This window comes from Coenobita brevimanus, chromosome 40 (genome assembly GCF_032717465.1).
Source record: "Coenobita brevimanus isolate Jiangsu-jjx chromosome 40, ASM3271746v2, whole genome shotgun sequence".
Taxonomy (NCBI): domain Eukaryota; kingdom Metazoa; phylum Arthropoda; class Malacostraca; order Decapoda; family Coenobitidae; genus Coenobita; species Coenobita brevimanus.
Genome location: NC_136993.1, coordinates 36,345,356 through 36,353,034, shown reverse-complemented (window position 1 = coordinate 36,353,034; position 7,679 = coordinate 36,345,356). Strand labels below are relative to the sequence as shown.

At 42.3% G+C, this 7,679-nt stretch overlaps 1 pseudogene; it reads left to right on the top strand.

Annotated features, from left to right (window-relative positions):
- Window positions 1-919: 919 nt before the first annotated feature.
- Window positions 920-1,038, top strand: LOC145397291 (5S ribosomal RNA; annotated as a pseudogene).
- The last annotated feature ends 6,641 nt before the right edge of the window (window positions 1,039-7,679 follow it).

Below are 7,679 nucleotides of genomic sequence, written 5' to 3'. Positions count from 1 at the left end.
CTTTCGCAATCCGCAATTTCCAAAATGGCGGACCTCGTTATTTCAGTTGGGGAATTGCGATTGCAGCAAACTCGTTTGAAATTTGCAGTATTGCATTGCTGAAACACTTTTGCAATTGCAATCCTGTCCACAGTCTCCCACGTGGCTGTCGGTGGTGATTAGTACAGGTTACAGCATGACTCATGAATATCAAGCTTGAACAGGACCAGTAGCGGCGGGTGGACGAGGCGTTGCTGCGTCAGTTAGCAGCAGGGATGGGCGATACCAGGAGAAATGATTTGATACGATACAATACTATATACTGAAATCCATCATGGCAGTAAATTTTGTGGCACTTATAGCTAATCCTGCACAGTTGTTCCACAATTTGACAGATGATGATCTTAAGGGCTAATGTAATGGTGATCACTGAAAATATCTTTTTTTTAATGGTCTTACTGAGTTATTATCTGCAAGAGTAAGTACATATCTATGAATTATCTATTTTTTTTTTTTTTACGTGTCCAACTCTGGGCAAAGACTTCAGGGCCTATTTGTCGGGGGCAGTGACCTATCCCAATGCCCAGTAGTCCTCCTACACCTCCACATATCACCACTTCGGCACTAACACCCACCATCCATACTGAATACATGCTAGGGCTGTCTCACACACGATTGGTGTATTGGTATTAGTGGAGGTATTTTTGCAGCATGTCGGCGAGTCATCTGGTAGATCAGTAAAGTCTGCTTTTAGGAAATTCAAATCCTTAAACTGTTCCCTGCCCCAGCCAGGAATCAATCCTGGGTCCATTGGGACTGCAGGCTGCCACTCTTTCGATTCAGCCACCGCCTTGGAGGGCATTCTGCTGCTGGTCACATTGATTTTCCCGAGTGTCACAATGGCTATTTCTTTTCCATGTAATATTTTTTTTGTAATAAAGGATATGATTATACCACGTTGAATACACCGTTTCCCGTCCGATCAGCGAAGTTAAGCAATGTTGGGTCTGGTTAGTACTTGGATGGGTGACTGCCTGGGAACACCAGATGCTGTTGGCGTTCTCCCTACGTGTCAAGTGAGGCTGGTGGAGGATTAGTGCCCCTCCCTGTAAAACAATTAACTCTAAGCCCTTGGCCACCCCGTTTGGGATACATGGCGTCTGGCAATGAATGAATGAATGAAATTAGTACTGTGAGAGACTGTTCTCCCAGGGGTCGGACGTCATGAAGGCCAAATGGGCAAGTCTGGTCTCAGAGAACTTCGAGCAATTGGTGTTCATGAAAGGGAACATGGACCTGGTCAAGATGGAGTTGTTCTCAGTCTTGGAGGACTCAACCTGACTGTGACATGTGGGTGTGAAGAAGTGTCAAGTGTCACAAGTGTGACCTTCTGAACTTGAACTGAGTCAGTGAGGACTGAGGAGTGGTCCGAGTGAATGCATGAATGGAGTCACTAGTGAGTAGTGAGAGTCAGAGTGACTGTGACTGTGGGAAATTAATGTCATAAATAGATTATAAATACAATAATTCACTACATTACCATCCATTTACCTCGTTTGTGCACTTTGTATTGAAAATTGTGAAACTGGATTGCGGTTACGGAATTGAGGTAGCGGAACTGCACATTCCAAGTTTGTTGCAGAATTGCAGTAGTGAAAGGTAAGAGTCAGAAGTTGTGGAATTGCGACTGCAGAGTTGAATTTTAGATTGTGGTGCACAGCTCTGGTAGAGATTGCTATTGCAATTGAATTAGACGAGGGAAATTAAGCTGAAAACAATCTTCTGATGAAGGGAGGAGGCAGTGGTTGAATCGGTAGAGAGATGCTCTCTCCCAACGGATGTGGGTTCTAATCTCGGCTGGGGCAGGGAACAGTCTAAGGATTTGAATTTTTTAAAGAAGTTAATAATACCTGATGACATGTAAATACATCTCCACCAATACCAATACACCAGCTCTCAAAAAAAAAAAACAGCTGAACTGTAGTATATATTAAAAAATGACATTGGATGTAATTGGCAAAGTGGTGACATTTGAGCGCGTATTATACGTAGGAATGCTGAGACCAACGGAAAGGACATCTACACCTATGCCCACAGTCGTACACAAAACCATGTCGGTGATTATCCGATTGTACAGTAGTGCTGTTGACGCTTCATATTAATCTTATTAACGCAGTATTGTTAAATGGTATTGAGAGAATTAAAGAGTACATATACTAGGCATGTTATCCAGGAATCCAACCAATGTGCCCATCTTGAAACCGCAACTCAGTCGTATTTGTGGAAACGAATTTATTCACTGTGAAATCTCTATGAGGTTTCATTCTCCCTCCATCTGTAACCATCTGATAATGGTACCACGGACACTGTAGGACTGGAAGAAATATTAAGTTCTTGAAAGACTTGTGATGGAGGTATTGTTCCCTGATCTGCCATCGTCTCACCCACCGCATCACTGTGGTTGCACTGGTGCCCATGAGATCTGCTACGGCCTTGTATGAAAGACCCTTGCACCACAGTTGTACGAACTTCACTCGCTCAGACAGCTTGGTTTTCCTATATGACCGCTTTGAATCCATACCAGTTACCTGTTTTGAAGTATATTTGCGTCAGTTAAAGGTTTAGGGTTGCGAACTAAGAAAGAATCATAAGCATCGGGAGCAATACAGTTATGTAAAGTTTCGGTCAACAATACGTTTGGGATCTGAACTATCGAAGAATTTTCGGCAGCATCAAGAATCAAGTTGTTAAAATTAAGTACATTTCGGTCTGCTAAATGTTTGGCGTTGGAGGCTATAAAAAATTGTAATGTGGAACACCACTTTTATATTTGAATACATTTTCAGTCAATAGAACATTCAGGGTTCTTGACTAATAAATGATCGTGGCCATCAGGAAAATACGAAAGTTAATAGTAGGTAGAGTTTCAGTCAGTAAAACTTTTAGAATCCGAACAAATGAAGAATAGTAGGCATCATCAAGATTTCAGTAGTTAAAATTAAATACTTCGGTCACATACTGTAAATGTTTAGGCGATGGCTGAATCGGTAGAGAGGTGGCCTGTAGTTCTAATCAACCCAGGATCGAGTCCCGGCTGGGGAAGGAAACAGTTTAAGGGTTTGAATTTCATAAACACAGACTTTACGTATCTACCAAAGACCCACCAAAGTGTAAAAATACCCCCGCCTATGCCAGAATACCAGTCCTGTATGAGACATCCCCAGCATGTATTCATTTTGGACGATGGGTGTTAGTGCCGAAGTGGTGACATGTGGAGGTGTGTAGGAGGACGATGGGGCCTTGGGATAGTCCTTGAAGCCTTTGTCCATAGTTGGACATACATTAAAAAAGAAAACTAATTAATTGTGATGGCAACAGGTAGAATACAATAGGTACAATTTAAGTACTGTTCTGGTCTGTAAAACATTTAGGGTCCGAACTGAAGAATTGTAGGCAGTAGCAAAAATTAAGGACAGCTTCAGTCAGTCAATGTTTAGGGTCCAAACTAAGGAAGTCTTGTAGGCAGCATTAAGAATACAACAGTTAAGATAAAGTACAGTTTTGATCTGAAAAACGTTTGAAGTTTCTTTTAGGGTTTCGAAATAATGATGAATTGTAGGCAGCATAGATAAAATGACCATGGTGAGAGGATGAAGAGCAAAAGACTGACGAGGATATTGTAGTTGTCGCCGAGATTTTCCAAAAACATGTATGAATGTAGGGATTTTAACCCATCCCATCCTGGCAGATTTTTAACCAATGACCTCCTCCAGTCCTGGCAGATTCTCATTTTTTTTTTTTTTTGGCTAAAACCTCTGCTTTTTTATGAGAAACATAAAAAAAGCATAGAGAAATCACTCACTTGAGCTTTAAAATGCAGTTACAAGTAACAATACCGTCACCAGGCTGTGTTTTCTTTGGGGGCCTGGCTCCAGAGAAAACGTGTTCTATGGGAGGGGTAACTATTCTAAACCACTCATAATAGGTATTTGTTTATTTGGTACGAATTTATATGTAGTACAAGAGTATATTGGTTATCACACAGTAATATCGGCGATATAAGCATCGTTTCACTCACTAAACACATCAACATACTGCACCTTTTTTGGTGACATTACCTGATCATCATTTCTGACTGTTTCTTCCTCTAAAGCTAAGTAAACTTTGTCCCTCACATTATAATCGATTGGAGAATTACTCTGGCCTTGAATTTTGTGCCATGGCACGACATGTCATTATTGGCCAGTTCACTGGTAACAGGTGAGTTGCCGAGACAATGGCGTGCTGGGGGGGGTAGGTCATGCGGGGTAAGGCATTGTCCCCACATGACATTGGGTAGACTAAGATGTCCTGTGTATACGTACCAAAAAATCACACACGATGGGTGAAAAATGGGCTTATGACGGACCTTGCAATTGTGGCACGTTTATACTGTATACATCAACAGAAGTCACAGTGACAAAATGTTCGAACGTATATATACATCAACAGGAGTCGACGGGTTTAGGAGAGAATGTTTGTTGTACTAAGTCTTGTCGTGGATAGCAGGAGAAAGATAAAGATGAGTCTGGGGTTTGATTGCAGTTTATTTCTTCAGAGCGATTATCTCACAAAAGCAGTACTGAGGTGAGTGCGGTATCCTGCTTGCCAACTCAATGCACTCTGTTCCTACCTCTCCTCACCGTCTCTCTCTCTCTCTGTCCAAACCCCTTCTGCCTGCCTCTCCCATTTCCCCTGTATTGACTTGTTGTGTCACGCATAAGGGCGTGTGTGTGTGTGTGTGTGTGTGTGTGTGTGTGTATAACTTTCCAAACCTGCGAAGTTTCCCATCAGGCGTCATTGTGCTGTGTGTGAAATTCCTAACAATGTGCAACGTTATTTCCTCTAGCCCTGTTGCTCAGGCACGACTTTCTTCTAACCTCTGTATTACATATATACTTTACTAGCTATAATATAGTGTTATGATATTTTAGTGTCGTGACAAGGAGTGTATGTGAGTGATGTGGAAGGGGGGGAGACGAGGGAAGGGGAGGCCCAGAATGAGACAGAGGGATGGAGTGGAGATGTAGATGAGGAGGGGGAAGGGATGAGCTGGGAGCTGGGCAGTGAAATGGTGGGAGACAAGGCGACGTAGAGACGAAGTGTTTGTGGCCACCCCTTACGGGATTGACCCATCACGTCCCGAGGTTTTTCACACCTCCGACATCCCCCAGTCCCGAGATATTTTCAAAAAAATTTTTTTTGGCTAAAACCTTCGCTTTTGGTGACAAACATCGAAAATTCATAGAGAAATTGCTCACCTGAGGTTTAAAATACCCAGTTCAGGTAAGAGTTCCTCCTTACCTGACTGGGTTTTCTAACATGCTGGCACCAAAGAAAACGAGTTCTATGGGAGGGTAACTATTTTATCCACTCATAAATGGTATTTATTTATTTACTTGGTACGAATGTAAATGTAGTATGAGAGTATATTGATTTTCAAGCAGTAATAAAGGCATTATAAGCATTGTTTCACTCACTAACTAATCACCATACCTGACCTTTTTTTGCCACATTACCTGATCATTATTTCTGACTGTTTCTTCTACTAATGCTATGTAAACATTATCCTCCACATTGTCATCGATTGGGGAATCACTCTGGCCCTGAATATCTTTACTAGCCAGGTCACTGGCAACAGGTCCTTTGCCAAGACAATTGCGTGAGGGGGGGAGGGGGGAGGTTATGCGGTGTAAGGCATTGTCCCTGCTTGGCATCTTGTAGGGGAATAGAGGAAGGTGTCCCGTGTATACATACGAAAAATCACGCGCGAAAATTGAAAATTTTGCAAATTAGGGACCTTGCAATTGCACGACGTACTGGTACGTCGCCGGGACTGGCAAATGCAAATCGTTGCAACGTACCCATATGTCGACAGGACGGGGCGGGTTAAGGCGTCTGGCAATAGATAAAAATTCCAGTAGTTAAAATCGGTTTCATTCGGTCACTGAAATCTTTACAGTCCGAACTAAAAGAATCTTTGGCAGCATAAAAAATACAACCGTTAACATTCAGTACAATTTTGGTCTGTAAAACGTTTAGGGTCCGAACTAAAGAAATTGCAGTAACAAGAACGCATTAGTTAACATTCAGTACAGCTTCTGCCTTTAAAACGTACAGGGTTCCGACCTAATGAAGAATCGTGTGCATCAACCAGAATACAATATATAAAATTAAGTATAGTTCCAATTGGTATCTATAAGGATCACCTTTACTCTATGGGGATTATGAAGAAAGGAATGGATGTCGCCTCGCCATTCCATTATCTTTCCTTATTAGTCCACCAAGGTCTTGAGTGATAATTAAAAAGATATTTTATATACTGTTCTCATGATCACCACATGCTAGTATCATCAGGGAGAGAGACGCGGTGTTATTATGGACAATAGGAGGCATTTATTATCATAAGAGTTTGGGAGGATTCTGAGTGTGAAATGGAGGGAGAGTAAGAAATTGTTTTGGAGGGAGGTAAAGAAAGTAAGGCAGTGTGATAGGGGAAATAGTAGGGGAGTGAAAGTTAGGAATAATAGATTGTTGGTGAAGAAGAGAGAGAAACTGAGGAGATGGAAGGAGCACTTTGAGGATTTGTTGAATGTAGACAGTGAGAGCAGTGCGAGTATAAGTGGTTAGGGAATGGCTGGGAGAAGAAGAGATGAGAGGAGGGAGGAAGAGATCAGTAGGACGGAAATAGTGGAAGCGACGAAGAAGATCAAGTTGGGAAAGGCCCCAGGAATTGATGGAGTGTGTGGTGAAATGCTTAGGTATGGGGGTGAGATTGTTGTGGAGTGGATATGGAAGTTGTGTAGATTGGCTTGGGAAGAGGGAAGGGTTCCAGAGGACTGGAAATTAGGTATAATTGTTCCTTTATACAAAGGAAAAGGGGAGAGAGAAGTATGTGGTAACCATAGGGGTATTTGCCTACTTAGTGTGACTGGTAAAATATATGGTAGAATACTCATTGATAGGGTTAGGCATATGACAGAGGAGCTAGTTGGAGAAGAACAAGGGGGATTTAGAAAGTGAAAAGGGTGTGTAGATCAGATATTTGTTCTAAGATGTTTAGTGGAGAAGTATCTAGAGAAGGGAAGGAAACTGTATGCTGCCTTCATGGACTTGGAGAAAGCTTATGACAAAATAGATAGGCAAGGTATGTGGAAGGTATTAAGAATATATGGAGTGGAGGGGAAATTGTTGAGTGCTGTGAAGAGTATGTACGAGGGAGCTAGGGCTACGGTGCGAGTGGATGGTGAGCTGAGTGAGTTCTTTGATCTCAGTGTGGGACTGAAACAGGGTTGTGTGATGTCTCCATGGCTGTTTAATATATACATGGATGGGGTTGTAAAGGAGGTGCAGGGTAGGGCAGTGGATGTGGGGGTGGCTCTAATGAATGAGGGTGAGATTTGGAAGCTTCCGGTGTTGCTGTTTGCTGATGATACAGTACTGTTGAGTGAAGATGAATGGGAGCTGCAAGGTTTGGTGAATGAATTTGAGACAGTGTGTAGGAGGAGGAATCTGAAAGTTAATGTAAACAAAAGTAAAGTTATGGTGTTTGAGAGGAATGAATTCACAGAGTGTGCAGTGAGGTTGGATGGTGAGGATATGGAGAATGTGAGTGCATTCACGTACTTGGGTAGTGTGATGAGTAAGGATGGAACTTTGGG